This window comes from Mauremys mutica, chromosome 2 (genome assembly GCF_020497125.1).
Source record: "Mauremys mutica isolate MM-2020 ecotype Southern chromosome 2, ASM2049712v1, whole genome shotgun sequence".
Taxonomy (NCBI): Eukaryota; Metazoa; Chordata; order Testudines; family Geoemydidae; genus Mauremys; species Mauremys mutica.
Window position 1 is genome coordinate 129,188,883 of NC_059073.1, and position 27,664 is coordinate 129,216,546.

Sequence of the window (27,664 nt, forward strand, 5' to 3'; positions counted from 1 at the left end):
CCTACAAGTCAATAGATGGGATCTCTGTTGTAGTAACAAAAGGCCTGAGTTTCGTATCTGATGATCCTTCACTGTCAATAACCTTTTCTCAGCCTCCTCATATTTAAATTTTGAAGCTGTTAGCTCAAAAGCCTCAATTATTTTCACTTATCACCCTATTTCATGAGGTGGGGAAGGATAGCTCAGTGGTTTGAGCATTGGACTGCTAAACCCAGGGTTGTGAGTTTAATCCTTGAGGGGGCCACTTAGGGATCTGGGGTAAAAATCAGTGCTTGGACCTGCTAGTAAAGACAGGGGGCTGGACTCAAGGTCCTTTCCAGTTCTAGGAGATAGAGATAATTGGAAATATACTTATCTCTAGTCATTACCCAAACCATTAGATAAGTTTAGAAGGCCCAGATTCACAAAGGGACTTAGGTGTCTAAATCCAGATGGAGGTGCTTAAGTCTCAGTTGAATGCACCCAATGATCCACAAAACACCTTGTCTGCTGTGGCTAAACCCAGTGGGTGCCTAACCTTGCACAGCCCATACATTTGTGATTTTAAAAGTTTCCTAGGCACCTAAGTTTCTGCTTCTGGGTACACACATTACAGCCTCACTGTAAGCCATCAAAATCATGGTGGCAGTTCACTTATAGCCCAGTGGTTAGAGTGCTCACATGGGATGTAGAAAAGCTGGGTTTAATTCCTACTCTGCCTCATAGGTAGAAAAGATCTGAATAGAGGCCTTCCTGCCTGACCCCAGGAGAATACTCTAATTACTGGCATATACTGATGTGGGGCTCCCTCAAGCTCTCTTGTTGAAGGTGTAGCTCTTTGGATAAATACTTAAATAGTCATTAGAGCAGAGGGACTGGACCCTTGGGGGGGGGGTTTCTCTCACCATCCAGGTGGATGCCTTAACCACCAGGTAACAGATTAATTCTCACTTGCTGACCCAAGGACTATTTAAGTATTCATCCAAAGTGGAACAGATTAATCAAAAGAGACGGAGGGAGCCCCATGTTAGAATATCCCACAACTCAGTGGTTAAAGAACCCTCCTGAGAGGTGAAGACCTCTGCTCAAATCCCTTTTCTACATCAGGAAGATGGGGGGATTGGATCTAGCTCAGTGGTTCTCAACCAGAGCTCTTCCACGGGGTACATCAACTCATTTAGATATTTGCCTAGTTTTACAAAAAGTTACATAGAAAGCACTAGCGAAGTCTATACAAACTAAAATGTCATAGAACATGATTTGTTTATACTGCTCTGTATGCTATACACTGAAATGTAAGAACAATATTTATGTTCCAATTGATTTATTTTATAATTATATGCAAAAAATGAGAAAGTAATCAATTTTTCAGTAAAAGTGTGCTGTGACACTTGTATTTTTGTGTCTGATTTTGTAAGTTTTAAAGTGAGGTGAAACTTGGGGGTACAAGAAACAAATCAGACTCTTGAAAGGGGGGGTACAGTAGTCTGGAAAGGTTGACAGCCACTGATCCAGTGCCCCCACATCCTGGGTGAATGCTCTTAACTTCTGGAGTAAAAGCCTCCATAGGCCTTACCAAATTCATGGTCCATTCTGGTCAATTTCACAGCCAGCGGAGTTTAAAATTGGTCAATTTAACTATTTCAGATGGTTACAGCTGAAATTTCACAGTGTTGTAACTGTGGGGGACCTGACCCAAAAGGGATCATGGGTGGATTGCAAAGTTGTTGTAGAGGGTCCCCAAGGTTGCCACCCTCACTTCTGTGCTGCCTTCAGAGCTGAGCTATGAAGGCAGTACCCTCCCAGCAGTTAGAGGAGGTTCATGGAGGTGGGTAGGATCTTCCCTATGCTGCTGGGAGCACCCCAGCCCCGGAGGCTCCTAGTTTGTAGTCCACACCAGGGACAGATTAAGGCAGGAGCCCCTGGCCAATTTGGGGCCCCCCCAGGAAAAATGGGTACCCCTGGAAGAAGCCCCAGGGCAGAAGCCCCTATGGGGGCTGCAGGGGAAGAAGCCCCAAGCCCCGTCTGGAGCAGCAGGGGGGGCAGATGCCCCAAGCCCAGGGTGCCCGGGCTGGAGTGGCAGGGTGGCAGAGGCCCTGAGCCCAGGCTGCCCCAGCTGCAGCTGACAGGAGCGCAAGCCCACAGCCCCTGGAGGAGCTGCCGGGGGAGAAAGCCCTGAGCTCAGCTCCCGGAGCTGCAGCAGAAGCCAGGGGGAGTGGAAAAGCCCAGGGTCCCAGCTGCTCCAGTCGGGGCAGGGGGTAGAGAAGCCCCAAGATGCCCCGGCCAGGGGAAAAGCACCTAGCCTGAGCTGCCCTGGCTGCAGTCACCAGGAGCGGAAGCCCCCGAGGGACAAAGCCCTGAGCTGCGGCAGGAAGGGAGGGGGCATTACTTTTATTTCTGCACTGCCTGTGGAGGTGCGTCTGATCTCCCCACCAAGAGTGGCCATGCAGGGGAAGGACAACTCCTGTCCCTCCTCAGAATGGCTAGACTAGCATCTAGGAACTCCATAGCCACAAGGGAGACAGCAGTGGTACCACGAGCGATGCCATTTCTTACAAGAATGACATAGGCATTTAAGCCACCTGACTGCAGTAGAGGGGTTCCCAGCTATGGATTGCAAGCAGAGATAGGTGCCTAAGTCCATGAGAGAGGCAGGGCTTAGGACAAACCCCTCTTGTCAGCATCTCCAATTGGCTAGTGTTGGCAGCCCCCGCACCTAGTGTGTTAGCTTTCACAGATCCCATTCTTAGGTGCCTAACTCTCACCATTCATTTTATAAGAAGCATAGGCAAAAAGCCAGACTTTGTGCATCACAGTGTTGTTCCAATGATATTCTAGGTGCCTAAAAGTTAGGCATTGCAATCCTCAGCATTGCATTGCCTAATTCTCTCTCTGGATCCAGGCTGATGTCCTTACTCAGTTTTTGCTGTGATGTTTGATAAGAGTTTGACCTGAATGATTTGCTGAATGAGGACTGAGTAAAAACTGAGCATGGACTTTCAGGATTTAGCCCAAAGGAGGTTTTTATACAGCAATATATGGTGACCATATGTTACATTTTGCCTGGGACAGTCTCTTTTTTAAGCCCTGTCCTAGATGCCTTGATGATCAGTTGGCAAGAGCAAATGGGACAAATGCCCACATTTGCCAAAAAAAGTGGTGCACGCATCCTAGCAGGGCACAGAGGAACCTGAGGGGGGTGAATGGGGATGCTAGCCCTGCGGGCTGGGGGGGAAATGGGGCTCTGGTGAGCAGCAATGTCAGCTGCATGTCAAGCAGGCAGGCAGGGGACAGGCAAGCAGCAACAGCCGCATGGGGGGCCAGCAGGTTTTGGGCAAGCAGCGACATCAGCCATGTTGGGGGAGGCAGGGTTCGGCAGGCAAGCAGCAACAGCTGCACAGGGGGCAGGCAAGGTTCAGGCAAGTACTGGCACCGGCCCCATGCGGTGTCCCATTTCCCCTTTGGGAAATATGGTCATCCTACATCAATACAGCACCTTCAATTTCACACTGGATTACTTTGAATGAAAAGTAAATTATACACATACTAAAGATAGGTCGGAGACACAAATTTCAGATCCAGATCTGAACGTTACTGATATTTTCAGGAACAATTGTACCAAAAGTTTTGTTTGTCAATTATTTCTAGCAGATACTTTATATTTTAGTGGGTGGTGGATATATATTTTTTCAGGATTCAATGGCTCTCATCTGTTAATAGAGAAATTTATTGTGAAGGCTGCCAAAACTGCACCTGATACATTGCGCTGGTCCATCTTCTGATGTCCTTCTTTTCTAAAATTGATAGACAACTGCTCTGAAATATTTTTTTCTGTCTTCTTGGATGTTGTCTATATCTCTGAAGTCCAGATCACACATCAATTTTTTTCATATTTAAAGTATGCCCTGGAGACCCGCTGTGTTCAAAACTTGGAATAAAGAATTAACAACTACCCAGGTTTATAGATAACTTTAACAGCATAAAGACAGCCATCTGTTCCTGATTTTCAGACCTGTGCAGTAAATGTCATCTCACAGTGTTATTTGACTTTTAATTTTTAATTCTTGCAACAGTCTTCACCAATAGTATTGATCACACTGTTAGGATTTGGTTTAGATTATTGACTAATGAAACATCAGATAACTCAGCTCAATTGGTTTATTAAACATAGAAACAGGGAGATTCATGCATTACCTGTGTCTGGGGAGCAGTCTTGCAGCAATCATAGCTCACATTAACTCTGTATGTTCCAAAATATTAACTCCTTATCTAATTTCATATCAATTTTTCAATGTACGAAGACATCTTTCAAAGTACAAAGACCATGCACAATAACTTTCCAAGTGTTAGTAGATCAAAGAGTACAAATAGCATTAGGCTGTAGCGACATGAACTGTTCCGTACTAAAGGTACCTTGGAACAATTCATAGATAACATTATTTAACAGAAAATACATCTTACTCCTGACATGTACATACAAAGAACAAAGGTTGGGACAATTTAAGTCCTAGTACCTTTCCACAATAAAGTTTGACATAAATGCAAGGTATCCTGGGAATATGGTTCATAGTTATACAAGTTAACATGCATACTAAGTCTTCCAAAAATATATGATGTTAGATAACAGTCACTGGAAATTATTTTTAACTAATAGATAACCTTTAATTTTGTATTATAAAAGCTATCAGTGGTATTCTGATTTAAGTTTTATATACAGTATAACTGATGGCATTTTCTTCTAATTGAACAGCTTTATCCTGACATTAATTATTTTGAGATTCCTAATGAATTTCAGATAACTAAAAAGCTTTGGCTCCATGATAATTTTCTATATATTTTTCCTGTTCCATTCTTATATGTGGAGCACGTCCTGTATTGGTCTGGCATAGATGTACTTTACACCTGAAGAATACAACCATGTTGTAGATAAGAAATTCTCATTCAAGTAAATGCAATTCCTTTCCCAGGCAAATTAGAAAGACTGATTGTGAGACTGTTAAAAAATTAAGTTAATAACCTAGAGTATTTTGCCTACACTTTGGTATTTAAGCATAATGATTATATACAGGTTTGAATCTGAAATCTTATAAGGTTCATATTATGGTAACTTTGTATTTACATTACTTTCAGCTGAAAAAAAATGGTAAAGAAAAAGGTTGCAGCTTTTGACATCGGCAGAGGGTAAGGAAATATCTTCTGAGATTCACATACTTGTCATTGCAGAATTACTGAATGATAACAGAGTGTAAACTGCAAGGTAAGAGCCTTTACATTCTTGGTAAATAAGAACGCAGCTGTGTCGTTTTTTTGATATTCTGTGCCTGGCTTCTCTGTCACTGAGTATTTTCTCTGAGCATATGTCAAGTGCTGGTGAGGGTAGTACTATAACTGACTGAAAAACTCTGCTTGGAGGCAAAATGTGCCTCATTCTCTCAAAACAGCATCTCAACAATGTTCCCTACTTTTAACATTTTTTTTTCATCCAAAAGCTATTGCAAGAAATGTGAAGCATGATAGAAAATGCACATATATGAAAGAAACACCAAGACTGAATCGACTGAGACTGAATTTTAATCAGTCATGGAATCTATCAAGTGCCATAACTTTGCAGAGAGTTGGGGAATCCATCTCCAGTTTATTCCAGTTGCCATAGTGTTGGTTAAGGCTTTTATTTCTGAGCCTACTAATTCTAGGCTGACATTACCAAAAGAACAAATGGGACTGAGATCCATTGTTTTGTTTTTCATTCTGCCTCTGGCCTGCTGAGTGACTTTGGGCAAGTCACTTCAATTCTTTGTTTCTCAGTTTACACATCTGTAAAATAGAGATAATGATACTGACCTTGTAAAGACTTTGAGATCTACTGATGAAAAGCACAATAACAGAGCTAACCTATTATTATTATTAATTGACATAGCAGCAAAAACACCTGATGCTACCAGACCCTTGTCTACACTGAAACTGCCACCAGAGACACCACCAGCTGAGCAGCCCTAATGCAGAGTTTTTCATAACATTTTCTAGTGCAGACAAGACCATAGAAACTCTCAGAAAACCCAGCACTGTGGAATCTCTCCTAAACATACTGGACTTTAAATGCAGCGGGCAAACTTCTTTTCCCACTTTATACCCATATGTGCCTGGAGTAAATCCACCTCCATCAGAAGTGTTGCTCAGGATTTAATGACAGCATGTAGTGGAAGGAGAAATTATCTCAAAAGTTCTATGCACACCATTATACTAGGCAGGGGTGAATCCAATTGGTCCATGGTTTGAAAAAGATTGTGATTGATTTTTCCAATCCCTTCTCCAAAGAGAACTTTGCAATTCCTGGTCCTTGAAAATGAAATTGAAAGTACCCAAATACAGCTCAGGGAGAGGCAGCAGAGCTGTTCAGGTGTTCTCTCTTTCTTTCTCTCTTTCAACTGGCACCAGGGAATTATGAAATTTTCTCTCTCTCTCTCTGTCTTCCCCCCACTCCTCCCCCCACCTCTCATACACGATTCTCAAAATAATTCCAGCTCAGTTCTGGTAAGATTCAGATAAGCATGTGGACTATTGTCCAGTATACCTCAAAAATTTCCCTCACCATCATGCACACACATTCCTATGTTTTGGTGTCTGCATCCTGCTAGTTCTTGGCTTATCTGATGTTGGTGCTGTTATCTGTGACTGGAGGAAAGAACTCCAATTAGGACCTGCAACCAACTGATGTCCTAACATTGGACACCAGTTGACTGAGGCACTGGTCTCATGCAGTCTTGTGCTCATGTGTAGTGTATAAACATTGCTTTCCATTTGTGTCTATCCACTCACTGGAGAAGGCTGGAGCAACCCTTTCTAGACTACACATCTGGAAATACATCACCTGAAGGTTCTGCTTCATGTTCTCTGGTTTGGAAATGACCGTTCACCTTCAGACATCTGGAACTCATGCAGCCACTTTGGATGGATCCTGATAAGTTCCCCCAGGCAAGGACATCACTACCATTTTTAGATAGATGCTTACTTTTCTGATTTAATTGTACTTACCCCTTAGACAATAAGGTGAGAGGCATCACAACAATAATTAAGACAGGTGGACAGATAGTTCAACTGTTTTGTTAGAAGCTGTCACATCTGGCTTTTCCCTGGCATCTGTCTGTAACTTGACTAGAAATAGTCAGAAAAGAGAAAAAATATAGTAATGAATAGTTAGTTCATATTTTTTTATATTTCAGTGACATTTCCTTTTGATGGAGAGTTACCAATTAGCCCAAACCCTGTTTCTCAGTACAGTAACTTTAACGTGGCTGTGTAGTTGTGGCTCCAGAGTTGGGAGCACTCTCTCAGCGCTGTAAAAAAAACACCTCGGTGAGGAAAATAGCTACCAGCACAGCTCCCAGTGGTGTAGCCCTATCTACTCTGCCACTTTACAGCGCTGAAAGTGGCAGTGTAGACAAGGCCTTAGACAAGTTAGATGTCTTCAAGTCACCAGGGCCTGATAAAATACATCCTAGAATACTCAAGGAGCTGGCTGAGGAGATATTTGGAAGATGGGAGAGAGTCCAGAAGACTGGAAAAGGGCAAATATAGTGCTCATATATAAAAAGGGAAATAAGGACAACCCAGGAAATTACAGATCAGTCAGCTTAACAAGTAACAGTCAGCATGGATTTGTCAAGAACAAATTGTGTCAAACCAACCTGATAGCCTTCTTTGACAGGGTACCAAGCCTTGTGGATGGGGGAGAAGCAGTAGATGTGGTATATCTTGACATTAGTAAAACTTTTGATACTGTTTTGCATGACCTTCTCATAAACAAACTAGGGAAAGGCAAACTAGATGGCGCTACTATAAGGTCAGTGCATAACTGGTTGGAAAATCATTCCCAGAGAGTAGTTATCAGTGGTTCACAGTCATGATGGCAGGGCATAATGAGTGGGGTCCCACGGGGATCAGTTCTGGGTCCGGTTCTGTTCTGTATCTTCATCAATGATTTAGATAATGGCATAGAGAGAACACTTATAAAGTTTGTGGACAATAGCAAGCTGGGAGGGGTTGCAAGTACTTTGGAGGATAGGATTATAATTCAAAATGATCTAGACAAACTGGAGAAATGGTCTGAAGTAAATAGGGTTAAATTCAATAAGGACAAATGCAAAGTAGTCCACTTAGGAAGGAAGGATTAATTGCACACATACAAAATGGGAAATGACTCCCTAGGAAGGAGTACTGTGGAAAGGGATCTGGGGGACATACTGGACCACAAGCTGAATATGAGTCAACTGTGGAACACTGTTGCAAAAAAAGCAAACATCATTCTGCGATGAATTAGCAGGAGTTTTGTAAGCAAGATATGAGAAGTAATTCTTCTGTTCTACTCAGCGCTGATTAGGCCTCAACTGAAGTATTGTGTCCATTTCTGGGCACCACATTTCAGGAAAGATGTGAAGAAATTGAAGAAAGTCCAGAGAAGAGCAACAAAAATGATTAAAGGTCTAGAAAACGTGACCTATGAGGGAAGATTGAAAAAATTGGGTTTGCTGAGTCTGAAGAAGAGAAGATAGAAGGGATATGATAACAGTTTTCAAGTAAATAAAAGGTTGTTACAAGGAGGAGGGAGAAAAAATGTTCTTAACTTCTGAGGTTAGGACAAGAAGCAATGGGCTTAAATTGCAGTGAGGGGTGTTTAGGTTGGACATTAGAAAAACTTCCTAACTGTCAGGGTGATTAAGCACTGGAATATATTGCCTAGGGAGGTTGTGGAATCTCCATCATTGGGGATTTTTAAGAGCAGGTTCGACAAACACCTGTCAGCGATGGTCTAGATAATACTTAGTCCTGCCATGAGTACAGAGGACTGGACTAGATGACTTCTTGAGTCCTTTTCCAGTCCTATGATTCTATGATTGCTGGTGTCAACAATAGAGGGCATAGGAGTCTTTAAGAGATGTAATAATGCCTGAATGTCACCTACATATAACAGGTTCCTCAGTGACTTTTTGTCAGGATTTTCTAATTTCTTTGCCTCCAAACCGAACATATTCTTCAAATGCTATATTCAAAAGCAGTAAGTTTTTCTAGCTGGTCTTGGTATAGGATGATTCACATCAGTTTCTGACAGGCATGTTGCCAGCAATAAGAGATCATGGAGACCCACCAGCTTTGGGATGACTGTTGCTAATCCATTGTTGATTGTAAAGGGCTCTATGAGAATATATATATCCCCACTCACAAGGGACCTGTACCACTTCAGTCAATGGGAGATTTGCATTGCCTTCAGTGGGCTCAGGGTCAGGCCCTCAGCTAGTGAATGCCTTATTCTCAAAAAGGAGGATCTGATCTCTCAAGTTGGCAAGCATTTGCCACTACCAATAATGATATAATCTATGCTAATCATAGCTCAGTCTCTAAACTTCTCTTTTTAAACAGGATATATTGAGAAGTTAGTGACTTCACATACCAACACTTGGCTATCAATTAAATAATTATCTGCCTGTGAGCAAGAACTATCCAACAATATAAAATCTGTGAGATAACCAGTGGTATCCAAATTACCATGAGCAAAATATGCTGCTGATGTCTGCTGAAGAGCAACATTATTTTCCCCCTTTTGATTAGAGAACAACAACATATTGTGCCTGCTATTCCTAGAATGAGGTGCACAACATATTTCATTCTCTCCCTTCTCAGTAATAAGTAAAGTGCATGTGGCAAAATGGAGAGGCTGATTCAGTAAAACAAGTGCCTGTGTTTCATGTTGCAGAAACCCATAAAACCTATTTATTATGGGGTTTATCCAGCACCTCTGGAAAACATATATACACATACATATTATTTATTACTCAGCATTGCCCTGAATTAGCAAATTAGCAAAGAAGTTATATATATATATATATGTGTGTGTGTGTGTATGTGTATATATATATATATATATATATATATATATATATACACATACACACACACACATATTTCTTTGCTGATTCAGGGCAATGCTGAGTAATAAATTGTGATGTGTGTATGAAAATTCCTTAAATTTGTATCATAAGGGAAAGACTTAGTCCCTCCCAGTTGCATTTTACAATGGACTCTGCTATGTTAATAGCACTAGTTTAGACATCCAAACATGTTACCAGGAACACTTTACAATATTATAAAGAGGATCGTTATAACAGAGCTTAAGGTACAATAGGAGCCAAAAAATAGTACAAGAAAGACTTCCGGTAATGATAGTGTACTTTAAAACTAGTTTTGATAGACATAACACACTAATCTCAAATTACTAAAGGGTTTAAAAATAACCCCTAAAAATAACCCTAACCATTTTATCTGCAGTATTTTTTAGAATGAGCTGAACCAATCAAGCAAATATATAATTTTAAAAATTTATAAACTAAAAGTTGACAGTAATTTTGTCAAGCACTCAGGCATATTGCCCTTTTATATTACTATCCATCATGAATTATGAATTCTGGCTGACTAGAAAGCCTAAGGGTGACAATGGAGCTGCAGTGTCAGTAATGTGCTGTCATTTCACACTCAGAAAATGCTTGCTGTACCCACTGGATTTTTCAAGTTTAAACAATGTCATTCACTGCCAAAGATTTCATTGCAATATAGTTTGAAAATATAGGCTCTGTTGGTAAGATGTTAATAGCTAATATCTAGAAATGGGTCAAATACTTGCAGTGCTTGTCGGTCTTTGAGTAATATCGGTCTTCAGATTTAACCATGTCTCCTTGCCATAATTCCCCTGAATACTTGGATTTCAACATTAAAGTTGATGTCCCATTTTCTAAAGGTACACTGCTTAGTTTAATTAAGTGAGAGTGGAAAGAACAGGTGTTCTGAGAGATTTTATATGTATCTTGTTGCTAGGGAAACCACTTCCTTTGGTTTAATAAGGCTGGTTAAGATGGGCCATGGCTGTCAAATTGGTATTAGCAAATGAGGGAAGAGATAAAACCATATATACACCCACACACGAACAATATTAAATAACAACATGAAGCATTCAACTTTTGAAAATCTAATATAAATAATTTCATTTGTTTGAGTTATCTGAATGTGAGAGTGTTGTATCTGCAGCCAAGAGCTTGATTGATAAGGTCAACCCACAAAACACAACGAAAAGGTTCTCTCAAGAGGCTTGATCTTTAAGGTGCTGCTCACTCTGGCCCCAATCCAGCAAAACACTTACCCAGATGTTTAAAGTTCAGTGTGCTTGTAGTCCCATTGAAGTCATCTCAAAAGCTTAAATTTAAATATATGCTTACTTGTTGGGGGCAGACTGCTCACTACCTGCAAGACTGAGTAATAATTTCTAAATTGGGGCCCAAGTTGTGCCCTCATTTATACCAGGACATATGGCTAATAGCAGTCTGAAAGTCAAACCCCCTGATATTTTATATGAGTTTTATATTTTAACAGACAAAATCCAATAAAGTTACCCACAAGCCATTTTTTCCCAGTAGAAAAGGAACTGAGAAAGTTAGAACTTTCTTTAGAAAATACAAAGGTTAAAATCAAGAAGAAGGGATGGGTTAGGAACACACTGACTGGAGAAGTAGGAGGGTGTGGATTTGGATGCATTGGTGGGAAGGTCAGGCAACCAAATACCACATATGGTGATAATGAGATGTCCCTTTCAGGCCTGAACGATGAGTTCATCAGGTCAGGGCCTATAACCAGCTGGGCACAGAAGGGAAAGTTGGCCTTCCCTTGGACAAAAAAAACCACACTGCCAACACTAGTGTGGGTCAGAAAATGGGCAGGAGAAGGGAGCAATGAGGAGTTCCCACAGAAAACATGGATGTCAAAAAATCTGCCATTGTTTTTTTTCTTTCAGCTGAACATTTCTGAGACAGTATAAATTCCTGTGATAGAGAGGTTTTGCTTGGTAATTTGACATGAAAAGGAGTTTGTTTGGTTTTTGTACATATTAACCCTGTGGTGTGTTCTACTTTGTTGCTTCCTTTTGTGCCAAACTGGCACACTACCAATTTGCCACCTGCATGGAGAGAGATGTGTCTGCTCTAGTACCCTTTCTTCCACTCTGTCCACAATAAAGAGAGATGGTAAAGAAATACATGCACATTAATACTTCGCTTGTTAGCATTTTACACTCTTATCTATATGGTGTGCTATCATGATCATTTAATATTAATGAAAGGGTAAATAGTGAGAGCATACAATGTTTAATTCAATATCAGCATAACTTCAACATGAAAACTAAGAAGAGTGTCTCCAGGCAAAAACTTGGTCTTCAATCATAAACTGTTCTCAGCTTCCTCTTCAAAGTCTCATTACAGCATTCTTACTAGCCCGTACATTTGGCAGTGGTAAAGGGATGGTCTCAAAGATTTGATTTTCAGTAGCTCGCAAAAGTTCTTCATGAGTCATGACATGAAATTTATTCCCTGGTCCACTATTATTTTCTTGGGGATCCCCAACCTTAAAAAGATATTTGTGAGTTCTGTTGTTATGGTCGCTGTATTGGTTGTGTGGAGCAGAATGGCCTCAGGGTACCATGTTTCATAATGAATTATCAGTACATGTTGCTGTCTGTTCAAGCTTTTCTCTAGTTGTACCATCAAATCCATTCTGATCCTCTCTAATTGAGTGTCTACAACTGGCATCAGTACCAGGGGGTCCTTGGAGTACCCATGTGTCTTGTCAACGGACACTCCATGCAGTAATCTCTTACTTCTTTGCATATGTGAGGCCAGTAGAACAGGCAAGTAATTCCCTCCCCAGGTGACCCGTACATGGAACTGAATGTGCAAGCCAAAGCAGCTTCCTCCAAAAGGGCCAAAGTACCAGAAATTGAGCCCATACCTCTTTGATCTGATAGTCATGTAACAACTGGTAGAGTCACTCCTCTCTCAGCTCCCCCAGCATGGCCATTATTTTAGTTTCTGTCGGTTGACTACCTCCTTGATGACCGTAGCCAGTCATTTGTATTCCTGGCACTAGATGGGCTATCCCTTTTGTTTCCCTATGTAATACCTAGTTTGGATCAGCCATTCCATATTAAAGTGGTCTTGAGTTTGCTGGTCCCTCAGGGACCCTTCTGCAGATTGTGAAGTTCCTTCCTGCAGGTATTCTCACACTCCTGAGTCAGCCATCTCCGAGGATCCAGTCCCTTTTCCAGCCTCAGAGATGTGGTCATCCTACTCAGCCAAGTCCTTCTCCTGCATCTGTAAAACTTAGCCAAAGTGCCTTCAGTCACAGCCTAGGCCCACTGGGTAGGCGAGAGAGGTTACTACCCCCCACATGGAGAGTTTCAGTGTGGTTCACTACTGTAAGCTGTATCTTCTCCCTAGAGTACAGCCACATATCTCTGTGTATATGCTAAAGGAAAATTGTGGTGGATGGCACCCCATTGGCCTCAACCAGTTTTATCCCTGATGGGGTCAATAGATTCAGGATGCAGCCAGACCCTCATCACTTTGGACTTATAGACCCTCATCTGGGACTAACGTCTTGACCAGCCCCCATTTCTGGGCTCTGGGGGCAGCTGCACAGGCTTCCCCATAGCTACAATCCATAATGGGTTGGTCATATTGAAAATGGCCATGCTGCTCACAATTGGGAGTTACAGTGTTCCTGTGGGGCTGCCTACTTTTCCCCCTCTGATGGAGGCACCATGACAAGAAGAGCCTTAGCTATTATGCTCTGTGACTATCAAGGTCTCTGTATCCTGGGGTGGTCTTGCTCAGCTTCCAAGTCTCCAACAGAAAGGACTCAAACCTCGCATGAGCGGATGGTCTCTTGTCCCCATTCCTGCTGCCACACTAAACCTTCCACATTTGACAATGGCCTAGCCTCGGGACTCCTTAGAGGTCTGCCAGGTAATTTTTCATGAGGTCTACCACCTCTGACAGTGTACTTGGCCAGTGTCTCCTCATTCATGCCTGTCCCTGGATTGGAAGAACCTGGATCAATTGCTAGAGCACAACATCCTCCACTGCCTGCACTCCAATTCGCCTGTCTGGGATTAGCCAATCCCAGCAATAATCCTTGAGGCATTGGGCCACTACCTGAAAGCAGGTCCCTGGGAGGTATTTACTGTCCAGAAGTGCTGGCGGTACGTCTCAGAGGCAAGATCAACATAGTCTCTAAAGGCAGTTTTGGCCTTATGGTAGCCCCAATATCCATAAAATCTAGTACCCTATAGGCCGCCTGAGCCAGCCCTGTTATGTTTGGGGATAGGAGCCTGGACCAATGATCTGGCATCCATGCTGCCACAGTGACAAAATGTGACACACTCTCTCAGCTTAGAGCTGCAAATTTAAGCAAAGAAGAGATGTGATTTGGTAAAAGACATTTTTTGTTGTTGTTAACTGATACAGATTTTGTTGTACTAAAGAGTTAAAAATGTTCATAAATATTAATAAAAATATATCGATTCTGATGGCACAAGATTAGACTGTGATGAACATGTCCTCTCAGATCAGCTGATTACATAAACAAACCACTACTAGTGGCTGGTGCTGGATCAAGTGCATGCTGAAAGGTAGAGCATTGTTACATTTTAGTGTCTTTATAGTTTTACGTCTAGTTGACTAAGGAATTATTTATGTGTGAGAATTCCTATTTATTATCTTCATATGGTAACTAAAAGAGGTGGCTGCTTGGTAGGTTGAGCCCTAGCTTGGTAGCTTGGCCATCATCATAGGCTTTGTAGTCTATAGGCCCAGCTTCAAGGTGAAAATTTGTGAGGACAATTTTGTACAGTGAGTTTCGTGAGGACACATATTTGAATTTTTTTGACATTATCCCTCTGTATCTGTGTCTGTATTTACTATATATATATATATATATATATGTCGTCCCTTTGTCTACAGCTCAGCCTGTTATATTATACCTTGCATGCCTGAGTTTTGATTCAGTGATAAAGATAATAATCTGACTGTTTCATTTTGTGTTCTTAATTAGTATACCTTCATTTTAAGTCTTTTCATCATTTGTGTACCTTTCAGCATTTGTGCACATGTTTACAGTAGAAGATTTCAAGCAAGATAAGATACTTATTTACAGCAAAATATTTCAAGTGTGGATAGGCTACATATTGACTAGATAGATCACTATGAAGAAAAGATTTGAAAGTGGTGCAAGCAAGAGACATCGAAAACAACTGAGTGAAGCTGCAGCTAAGAGTTCAAAGCCTTCATTTCTCAAACCAGTAGAAAACACACCTTACCCAACAAACAATGCTACAGATAATGAAAATTCCACAACTGCAACAGGTGATATTTCAATGCCAATATCTGAACATGAGGACAGTAGTCAAGAAGATGTGCCAACAGTAATAGATGCAGCAGCAGATCCTGTGTACTATCAAGAAACTCAACAACAACAGGAAGATGAAGATCTTACGCAGCAAGAACAATTCATGAGTACTACAGATTTGACTGTGGCTGACATTGGAATTATTGACAAGAGCAATGCTGCCAAAATGCAATCTTTTCTTCAAATTAGTTGTTTTCAAATTCCAAGTAACATTCCACAAGATGCTGATAATCATGCTTTCCCTACTCGTCTGCTGACAAAAATTCTTCCAAATGATGAGACCTGTACAAGAGACTGGTTATGCTGAAGTATGGAAAAACAATCTCTGTATTAAGAACAGGAGTACTTGTGGCACCTTAGCACCCTGCTTCATTTTGAACAAAAGTGCTGCAAATGCATCAGTTATCTCTGATCAATCAAGATGGAGCATTAATAGAGGTTGGAGGAAGTTGAAAGACTGAATACCATCACATGAGAGTTCAACATCACACAAAGAAAACGATGTTGCATGGAAATCAATCAGTAGGACAGCATCAGATGAAAGTTCAGTTGAGAATTTACTCTTGACCAAAATCACAATAGAAACTAATAACTGGAAAAAAAACGTCTTGAGTGCATCCTGACTGTCATCCTTTTTCTTTCTGGATGGGGATTGGCTTTCTTTGTTTCCAGTCAACATATTGGTGATCGTGCAAATGGAAACTTTCTAGGCATAGTTGAGCTCCTCAGCAAATATGACACACTTTTATCAGAGCATGCTAAACATGTTCGAGAATCATGAGAGACAAAAGCACATGCAAGTTCATTATCTCTCCACACATATACAAAACGAGTTTATTTAGCTATGTGGGCAATTTGTACAAACAACTTTTTCAAAATGCCAAGTATTTTTTAATCATTTTTTATGACATTCCAGATTGTTCTCACAAGGAACAGATTATTATAGGTATTCAATATGTTAAGATTGTAGGTAGCTCAAAATTTTCAATTGAAGAAAGGTTTATTTTGTTTGATAATTTCACGAGAAAAACTGCAAAAGAAATTGCTTCTTGAGTACTAGCAATTCTAGAAGGTTATACGTTAGATTTTCATGTCTGCATTCGTCAAGCCTATGACAATGGATCTAATATGGCTGGGAAGTATAAAGGTGTACAAGCAGTATTTTCTCCAGCTGTGGAAACTGCACACTAAACCTTGTAGGTGCTGACAGTGCTGAATCATGCAAGAAGGCCATTACTTACTTTGGAACTGTTCAACAAATGTACAATCTCTTCAGTAGCAGTCCACAAAGGTGGGAAATTCTGAAGCAATATCTTCCTCTTCCACTGCATGAGATGTCCAAAACCAGATGATCTGCACAGATTGATGGTGTTCAACCAGTTGAGCAGCATCTGAATTCAGTGAGAAAGGCTTTAAATGAGCTTGAACCTCTCAACTGAATCTCTCCACCAATCACAACTTACCTAGTGAATCCAATGCTGAGCAGCATTATAGGGTCAATGTCTTCCTTGTCATCATTTACTCTAATCAATCAGGTATTTCATGTTGATTTGAGTCACTGCAACTAATTTGTATCCTTTTTGGGTTTCTTTGGCAGTTCAACAGACTGAATAATGAAGATCTACTTTCTGTGGCTGAACAATTTCAGCAACAGCACAACAAAAAAATCTCAAAAGATATCAGTGACGAGGTCATCTTCCATGAAATTTAAATTGGAGTGCAAGCCAAAGGAATTGCTTCAGGAAATACTTGAACTTGGATTCTCTGGGGTGTTTCCTAATATCACACAATTGCATTGCATATTTTTGCCAGTTTGCCTGCATCAGTGGCTTCAGGTGAACACACCTTCAACATGTTGAAGCAGATAAAGAACTATCACCATTCAACTATGGGACAAGAGTGTTTGAATGGGCTTGCCATGCTTAATATGAACTGTGACATTGCATGAAAGCTAGATTTTTCCTCAATAATTAGTGCATTTTCACAGAAAAAGTTTAGAAAAGCATTTGTTAAATAAAAAAAAATATTCAAATTATGTCTCACTCTTTTTTTGGTGACTTATTTTGTTTTCATGTGTTGGCAATTTTTATTTTTATTATGTCTGGGTGCCTCAAAAGCTGGAAGTGGCCCGGCCTCTCCGTACTTTTGAGAGGGCCTGCCCACCTCCTGGTGGCTCTGTTTAGCGCCTGCGCCAACCCACTCACTCAAAGCGGCTCTGTCTCCTCCCCTGTTCCCCGCAGCCAGTTCAGAAACTGCCCACCCTGACACAGAGAGAGAAATTTAATTCAGCAACCCAGCATAGGCTATGTCTACACAACCGTGGTAAGCTGACCTATGCTACGCAATTCCAGCTATGTGAATAATGTAGCTGGAGTTGATGAACCTTAGGTCAAGTTACTGGGGGGGGTTACACTGCGGAGGGTCGATGGGAGAAACTCTTCCGTCAACTTACCTTACTCTTCTCGTCGGGGATAGAGTACAGGGGTTGACTGGAGAGCAATCTGCTGTCAGTTTGGTGGGTCTTCACTAGACCCACTAAATCGATCGCCCGTCGATCAATCTCAGAGCATGGATCCCAGCTGTAGTGTAGACCTGCCCATAGAAATGGCCCATTCATTCATCCTGCTGTGTGGTTGCTATGTCACTCCAGCTCCTCCCAGTCCCCAGGGCTGCACCCCCGCCCCTCTTTGAAACTCACTTGCTGACTACATCACACACTCTGTCACTTTTGTGGGAGGGGAACAGCTGCTGGGACTATGGCCAAAGGGAAGGGGGCAGAGGGGTTGCTTCTTCAACTGGGCTGCTGCAGCACAGCATCCTGAAGCAAGAGGAGCTCAGGACTCCCAAGATGAAGCAAGGCAGCATTACTTTCACAGACATGAGAGCCTGCTGGGGGGAGAGCCCACAGGGAGGATGTGGCTAGAATTACTGGCAGTGTGTAGCCCCCTCTTGTCCTCCCAAGCACAGGGGAAGGGATGGGTTCTGAGCATTGGGTCCCCATCCAAACCTGGACCTGGGTCAGAACTGTGGGGAATGGGATAGGGTGGGGGTTGGGAGCTCCTAATGCCTGCATGGGAGGGGTCCAGGAATGGGCAGGGTCCGGGCTGAGGGAGACAGTAGGGGGTGGCTGCTCATTTGCATCTGGGGCCGGGGCTGCAGTAAAGCTCTGCACACCTTTGGCCGCGGCCTGGCACACCCAATTGGCTGGAGTGCAGGGAGGGGGCATGCCTCATCCCAAGTTCATTTATCAAACGTCAGGGCAAACTTTTCTTAAAGGAACTATGTCCTTATTTCCCCCGCCCCACACTACGGGGGTCCACAGCTGGTTCCTCCTGGCTGGGGGCAGGCATGGGTCCTTGGGTAGATACCGTGGTGGACTGAGAATGCCTAGTTTGGTCCTCGAGAAATCCCCAGCAGAGAAGCTGCCCGCCCCATCTCCTCCCCACCCCGCTAGCCCAGAAACTGCCATGCCCTAGCTGCTCATCCTCCTAGCCCAGCTCCCTCTGCCCTGAAAATTAAAAGGACTCACCTGCCTGCAGTGGGAGGTGGGAGCCCAGCTGGGAGTTTCAGCAGCCTTACAGGCGCATATGTTAGGAAACAGCTAACATCACTCAAACAAAGGAAGAAAGCGTTAGTGCCCCAAGCCCTAACCCACTTTCATACTCACACCCGAACTACCCGAGGCTGGCCAAGCCTGGGTGTAATGTAAGAAGAAGAGGGGGAGGGATGGATGGGAGTTCTTGTCCTGGCCATGCCCTAGCTGCTCATCCTCCTAGCCCAGCTCCCTCTGCCCTGAAAATTAAAAGGACTCACACCTGCCTGCAGTGGGAGGTGGGAGCCCAGCTGGGAGTTTCAGCAGCCTTACAGGCGCATATGTTAGGAAACAGCTAACATCACTCAAACAAAGGAAGAAAGCGTTAGTGCCCCAAGCCCTAACCCACTTTCATACTCACACCCGAACTACCCGAGGCTGGCCAAGCCTGGGTGTAATGTAAGAAGAAGAGGGGGAGGGATGGATGGGAGTTCTTGTCCTGGGCCCAGGTCCTCTGGGGTCAGCTATGATCTCTGAGGTGCTCCATCTCTCAGGAGGGTTTTAAGTGCTGGGTTCCTTTGGGGGTGTTCTGTTCAGGGACCTCTGCTCCTGATGCTCTTTGTACCAGTCAAAACCGGCTTTCTGTGGTCTCCTCAACTTTCCCAAAACACACCGGCTAGACTTTGTTGTCCTCTTTGTTTTCCTCCATGCTGGCTTTCTCTTGTCTCGCTCGTTATGGGCTGCCTTTGCAGGTCTATTCAGCTTCATCTTCCTTTCTCATGGCTGGTTGGTGGATTCCAGGCTCCCATCTTTCTCAGTAGGCAGCCAAGCATCGGCTGTGAGCTGAAGCCTTGGACTGGAGTTGGTGCCTTGTCTTCTGACTGAGTGAGCTGGAGTGTCAAGTTAACCCATTCTCTGCTTTCTTCCTCCTTCCCCACTCTGGCCTCTGCAGCCTGCAAAGGAATCTTCCATTCCACCCTCACACCTTTAACCTTCCCCAAAATACCTTGTGATGCTTGCAACAGCGTTAGCAATATACAGTGCTAATCTGCCTCTCCAGGATATCTACGGGAGGGAGGGGGCTGTTGAGGTGTTACACCAGCCAAAGAGGTGATGGGGGCAGTTGTGCATGCCAAATAGCTGATTGGTAGTTGCCAACAGCTGATCTCCCTGGTGGATGCTAAGCATCCACTATTTTTTTTCCATGGGTGCTCCAGCTCGGGAGCATCGACAGAGTCAGCACCTATGCCATCTCATCCACCTACATCTTGTTGCTCAGCTCTTGCTGCTCCCTTGTTTGCACTCTATGCTCTCCCAAACAGGCAAGCCACTGTCATTCATTTGAATCTCCATACAGTGAAGTAATTATGCATGTGCTTAGGGTAACTTTACTTGGGTGAATAATCCTATTTACACCATGACACAGCCCATGTGTAAATTTAAATATATACATAAGTATTCACAGGATCAGTACTGGGTACAGTTTCTTGGGGCAGGAACCACTTTCTTATAGTTGTCTAAACAGTGTCATGAATAGAGGCAGATTTTCAGCTGGTGTAAATTGTCATAGCTCTATTGAAGTCATTGGAGCTATGAACAATTTAACAGCATCTGAGGATCAGCACTGTAGTACAGTGGAAATGATAATACTTGTGGGGAGTCATTGGAGATACAAACCTGAAGTGAACATATTAGTATCATTAATTATCGAATAACTTTAGACATGCTGGCAGTAACTCCAGTGCTTTTGATTTGTGCCTGTATCTCCTGAGTATAATGTGAATGATTTAAAAATTAGAATTCATGGTGTGCTTTTTCAGAGATCTACCAGAGAAAATTCCCATCTCTGGCAAAACTAGGAAATAGTGAATTTTCATATTGTAAAATACTAAAATAGAAAAGCATCTACTTTTAATTTTTTTTAGTTAAATGCAAAACTACTTTTACCTCTGCCTATAATTCAAGCAAATAAGAAAAACAAAAATTCTGTAAATGATTTTAAAAGTCTTAATATAACTGTGTGTTTGTTAGCCTATTAATTTGCTTTATTATACTCTTCCCTTTTTGGCTAGTAATGATTTTTGCCTTTAAATTAAAACAGCAGTGACTCTGACATAATAGAACTTGGTTTCTAATTACACTACTATCTGGTTTAGTTTTCTTTAAGGTTTCTTTTTTTCTATAAAGCATGTTTATAGCTACCACTTTTCTATGCAGGTTTATGTATATAGCCTGTATATATACACATATATTTATAAATGCATTCTTTTTCTCTGCTTTTTTTCTCTCTAATTTATTACCCTTCAGAAAACCTATTTGATAATTGAGACAGTTTATATTCTAGAGACATTCCTTCATCATATGAAAGCTTCTGTACTTTATCTCATCGATTTCTCTGTTCCATCTTGTACGTTTGTGATAGGAGAAAATGTTCACTAAGGGCTTGATCCAAAGCTCATAAAGTCACTGAGAGTTTTTCCATTGACTTCAATAAGATTTAGATCAGGACCTTAACTTCTTTGAACTGTCTGTAACGTTCCTTCTAGGAAATGCAATCAACTGAATTAGATTTTTTTCCCTGGGATTAAACCATGACTTTGAATGTACTTAATTTTTCCTAATATAAATTAAAAAAAAGATTCTTTTACTTTGAAGATACAGTTTAGCTTCTGATTTTTGTTCCTAGGAGAGTTTCTTAGTAACTGGGTAGAGAAACACTAGAACCTATTATTCTTCTTCGAATGATTGCTCCTATGCATTCCATGTAGGTGTGCACGGCTCTTCAGAACATTTTTACCCTAGCAACTCCGGCGGGCCGGCTGGGCGCCCCCTGGAGTGGCGCCGCTATGGCCCTGGATATATACCCCAGCCGGCCTGTCCGCTCCTCAGTTCCTTCTTACTGCCCGTGATGGCCATTTGGAACAGTGGAGTGCTCCTTTACCTCCACAGCCCTAGCGTTTCTCTGTTTCCTACGTGTTCATCGTTGGTTAAATTAGTTAAGTTGTTAGTTTAGTTGAATAGTTTAGTTAGATATAGTGTAGTAAGGGAATTAGGGGGGTTGCCCCTCTTCTTCCACAACTGGTGCGGGCTCATGCCCAAGGCACCGGGGTTTAAGCCCTGTGCGGCTTGCCAGCGGCACATGCCGGTCGGGGACCCGCACGACTCCTGCCTGCGCTGCCTCGGGGAGACCCATCGGCCAGATAAGTGTCCCATCTGCATGGCGTTTAAGCCACAAACTAGAAAGGAGTGGGACTTTCGACTAAAGCAGCTCCTTATGGAGGCGACACTTCAACCTCCCGCGCCGACCCCAGCGGCACCGAAGTCGTCATCGGCGCGCAGCGCACCTGCGGCCCCGAGTCGCTCCGGTACCGAGACTGCTCGAGCTCTGCAACCGGCACCGCCGTCCCGGCACCATTCCCTCTCTCCCGCGAGGAAACGGAAGACGGCGCAGATGGCCTCTAAGCCGCATGCTCCGGGACCGCTTGCCCAGCCACCACCGGCACCTCCGGTACCGGCTGTGGTGGTGCACAAACCGTGCACCGTACCGTTGACTCCGGCGCCGCAAAAGCCGTTGAGTCCGGTACCGCCCTGCTCCCCGGTGCCAACCGCGGTCGAGCTACATCTCCCGTCCACGCCCGAGACCTTCTCGACAGCGAGAGAGCTCATCGAGCTCACAGAGGCACCGAGCCTCCAGCCCCCGGCACCGCCGGTGCGGGCCATTCAGTCAGTGGGCAAGCCGGTGATGATGCGGCTGCCTTCCCTTGACGGACGAGATAGACGACGGTCCCGGTCCCGCTCCCGGTCCCACAGATGGTCACCGCCACGCCGATGCAGGTCCCGGCGCCGCTCACCATCGCGGTACCGCTCCCCGTCTCGGCACCGGTCGCAGTCCCGGTACCGCTCAACATCGCGGTACCGGTCGCACTCCCGGAGATGATCCCGGTCCCGGTCACCCGACCGTCGGTACCGAGGGAGGTCCGGATCCCGGTACTGTTCCCGGCACCGCGACTCCCGAAGCCGCTCCCGACACCGTTGGTCGAGGTCGCGGTCGAGTTCCCGGCACCGAGGCAGCCGATGGTCCCGCTCTCCATCCCGGCACCGTGACGACCGGCATCGATCCTCGGCACCGTCCAGGGACATACTGCCGGCATCCACGGCGCAATCTATTAGCGCCTCTGCCCCGCCTTGGCCTTCTCGTCAGCCCTCAGTCGCCTCTCAGGCGGGCAGCGGGAGAGATCTCCGGGCCGACCTCCAAGGCCAGGACCACGGACTGCAGCAGTGGGGTTTTTGGGTCCCCTGGGCCTACCACGAGCCTCAGGGGCTCCCCTTCCCCCCGCGGCACGCAGGCGCCGAACATAAGGTGCCGGAAGCCACGGTGAGCAGGCCTCCCCCATCACCACCGGGTGAGGCCCCGTCGCCACCAGGTCCCGCAGAGCATCCGGGGTCCGAGGCGGCTTCACACCCCCTGGAAGAACCACCTCCAGAAGCGGTGGTCTAGGGTCTGTCCTCATCATCCTTGCCGGATGAGGCGGTGGCAGGGGCTTCTACGGCAGACCCCCCTCCTATTGACTTGCGGGCCCACCAAGACCTTCTTCGCCGGGTGGCGAAAGCTATCGACCTCCCCGTGGCGGAGGTCCCAGAGGATGACGACCCGGTGACCAACGTGATTGGAGCTGAGGCCCCGCTGCGGGTGGCCCTGCCCTTCATCCGCACCATACAGCGGAATGCCACTACCATCTGGCAGTCACCGGCGTCCGTCCCTCCCACCACGCGTGGCGTGGAGCGCAAGTACTCCGTCCCGCCCACCGGATACGAGTACCTCTATACGCACTCAACTCCGGACTCCCTCGTGGTACAGTCCGTAAATGACCGGGAGAGGCATGGGCAGCCCGCTCCGGCGCCAAAATCCAAAGACGCACGGCGCATGGACCTGTTGGGCCGGAAGGTCTATTTGGCGGGTGGCCTCCAGCTCCGGATTGCCAACCAGATGGCTCTTCTCGCTCGTTACACCTTTGACATCTTGGTGTCCCTGGCGAAATTTTCGGAGCTGATCCCAACAGCCTCACGTCAGGAGTTCTCGGCCCTCCTGGAAGAAGGCAGAAAAGCCTCCCGGTCCTCCATCCAGGCGCTCTGGACTCGGCGGACTCAGGAGCCAGAACCCGGGCCTCAGGGGTGACCATGAGGCGCATCTCCTGGCTGCAGTCCTCCACCTTGCCGCCTGAGGTGCAGTACACCCTACAAGACCTCCCATTCAACACTCAGGGTCTCTTCTCGGAGAAAACGGACTCCAGGATTCAGACCCTCAAAGATGGTCGAATCGCCATTCGCACCTTGGGTATGCACACACCGGCTACCCAGAGGAGGTCATTCCCGGCCCTTTACTCAGGCCAGGTCACGGCCGTATAATAGTCGCCGTGCTAACCTGAACCGCCGTAGACCATCGGGCAACAGGCGCAACCAGGCCCAGGCACCTTCCAAGGCCCCTCAAGGGCCCAAACAGGCCTTTTGATGGGACGCCCGAGGATGGCCCATCAGACTCTTTCCCGGATCCTACCCCATTATTTTGCAACCGCCTTTCCCACTTCCTCCCGGTGTGGTCCCAAATAACATCGGACAACTGGGTACTTCGCACTATCCAGTATGGTTACCGCCTTCAGTTTGTTTCGCCCCCTCCTTCCCACCCACCTTCACTGTCCCTCTTCAGGGACCCCTCTCACGAGCAATTCCTCCTACAAGAGGTCGAGACTCTGTTGAGCTTGGGTGCCATAAAGGAGGTGCCGCACGACATGCGGGGCAGGGGCTTTTATTCCCGATATTTTCTCATCCCCAAGGCGAAAGGAGGTCTCCGACCTATACTAGACCTCCGGGAGCTCAACAGGTACCTGCTCAAGCTCAAGTTTCGCATGGTCACCCTGGGGACCATCATTCCCTCCCTGGATCTGGGAGACTGGTTTGCCGCCCTCGATATGAAGGATGCATACTTCCGTGTCGCGATTTACCCTCCCCATCGACGCTACCTGCGCTTCGTGGTCAACAGCGCGCACTACCAGTTTGCGGTGCTACCCTTCGGCCTGTCCACCGCTCCAAGGGTCTTTACCAAGTGCATGGCAGTGGTTGCCGCAGCCCTCCGCCGTCGTCGCATACACATCTACCCATATCTCGACGACTGGCTGGTTCGCGGGACATCCCGACAGCTGGTAATGGACCAGATGACAGAAATACTATCCCTATTTCGGTTCCTGGGCCTTCTCATCAATGCCGAGAAGTCCACTTTAACTCCATCGCAACGAGTGGAGTTCATCGGAGCGGTCCTCGACTCCAGTTTGGCCAGGGCCTGCCTCCCTCGACCTCGGCACCAGACAATGGTCTCCATCATCCGGGACCTACACACCTTTCCCACGACAACGGTTCGGTCCTGCCTACGCCTCCTGGGCCACATGGCGTCCTGCATATTCGTGACCACGCACGCCAGGCTGCGCCTTCGCCCATTTCAATCTTGGCTAGCGTCGGTGTACCGCCCGCATCGCGACCCCATAGACATGGTGGTCACGGTCACGAAGCCAACCCTCGATTCGCTCAGCTGGTGGCTGGACCCAGAGGTCGTGTGTGCAGGAGTCCCGTTCCGCCCTCCTCGCCCATCCGTCACCCTGACCACGGATGCCTCGGCGTTGGGATGGGGGGCTCACCTGGGCGACCTTCACACCCAGGGTCTCTGGTCGCCCCAAGAGCTCTCCCTCCACATCAACGTCCGGGAGCTGCGAGCGATCCGCTTGGCGTGTCTCACCTTCCGCGCCCGTCTGCAAGGCCGCTGCGTGGCGGTGTTCACGGACAACACGACGGTGATGTTCTATGTGAACAAGCAGGGCGGAGCCCACTCCTCCCTGCTCTGCAAGGAAGCGATGCTCCTATGGGACTTCTGCGTGACCCACTCGATTTGCCTGGAAGTGTCCTTTCTTCCAGGAGTGCAGAACACGCTGGCCGACCATCTCAGCAGGTCGTTCCTCTCCCACGAGTGGTCTCTTCGTCCGGATGTGGTGCACACAATTTTCCGGAGGTGGGGGTTTCCCCAGATAGACCTGTTTGCCTCCAAGGAGAACAGGAAGTGCCACCTGTTTTGTTCGTACCAGGGTCGCTCTCCAGGCTCCCTGTCGGATGCATTCCTCTGCTCCTGGACGGATCACCTCCTCTACGCCTTCCCTCCGTTCCCGCTCATACACCGGGTGCTACTCAAGCTTCAGAGGGGCAGGACCCACGTAATACTCGTCACTCCAGCCTGGCTGAGGCAGCACTGGTACACCCTGCTGCTCGAGCTCTCCGTTCGGGATCCCATTCCCCTTCCGTTATGGCCGGACCTCATCACGCAGGACTTCGGCAGACTCCGCCACCCAAACCTACAGTCCCTCCATCTTACAGCTTGGTACCTGCGTGGTTGACCCACGCAGAGAGGGACTGTTCAGCGGCAGTACAGCATGTCCTACTTGAAAGCAGGAAGCCTTCCACTCGCTCCACCTACCTTGCGAAATGGAAGCGTTTCACGCCCTGGTGCGATCAGCGCGGCCTTAATCCCTTCCTAGTCCCTATCCCTACAATCCTGGACTACCTCTGGTACCTTAAAGAACAAGGACTCGCGGTCTCCTCCTTGAAAGTACACCTGGCAGCCGTGTCCGCCTTTCGTCCATCCATGGGAGGTCGGTCCATCTTCTCCAACCAGATGGTTTCCCGCTTCCTTAAAGGCCTGGACCGCTTGTACCTGCCGATACGGCGTCCTACCCCGACCTGGGATTTAAACCTCATTCTGGCCTCGTTATGGGACCACCCTTCGAGCCCCTGGCCACGTGCTCTCTACTCTATCTCTCCTGGAAGACAGCCTTTCTTGTCGCAATTACGTCGGCAAGACGAGTTTCTGAGCTCCGTGCCCTAACGGTTAGTCCACCATACACCATCTTCCACGGAGACAAGGTGCAGCTTCGACCACACCCGGCCTTTCTCCCTAAGGTGGTGTCGGCCTTTCACCTCAATCAGGAGATCTTCCTTCCGGTCTTCTTCCCGAAGCCGCACGCCTCACCTCGTGAGCAACAGCTTCACACCCTGGATGTCCGCAGGGCCCTCACTTTTTATATCGGCGTTCGCCACAGCTGTTTGTCGCGGTTGCTGATCGCATGAAAGGCGAGCCGGTCTCCTCGCAGCGGATTTCCTCCTGGGTGACGGCATGTATCCGGACATGCTACGAGCTTGCTCGCGTGCCACCATGCCGCCTCACCGCTCACTCGACGAGAGCGCAAGCCTCATCGGTCGCCTTCCTGGCCCATGTTCCCATCCAGGACATCTGTAGAGCGGCCACCTGGTCTTCTGTACACACCTTCGCTTCCCACTACGCGTTGGTGCAGCAATCTAGAGACGATGCAGCCTTCGGCTCCGCAGTCTTGCACTCTGCCACGTCTCACTCCGACCCCACCGCCTAGGTAAGGCTTGGGAATCACCTACATGGAATGCATAGGAGCAATCACTCGAAGAAGAAAAGACGGTTACTCACCGTAGTAACTGTTGTTCTTCGAGATGTGTTGCTCCTATCCATTCCAGACCCGCCCTCCTTCCCCACTGTCGGAGTAGCCAGCAAGAAGGAACTGAGGAGCGGACGGGCCGGCTGGGGTATATATCCAGCGCCATAGCGGCGCCACTCCAGGGGGCGCCCAGCTGGCCCGCCGGAGTTGCTAGGGTAAAAATGTTCTGAAGAGCCGTGCACGCACGGCGCGCACACCTACATGGAATGGATAGGAGCAACACATCTTGAAGAACAACAGTTACTACGGTGAGTAACCGTCTTTTTTATTCAGTTATATGGAGCCAGATCCTATTTATTTTACTCATTGTAGT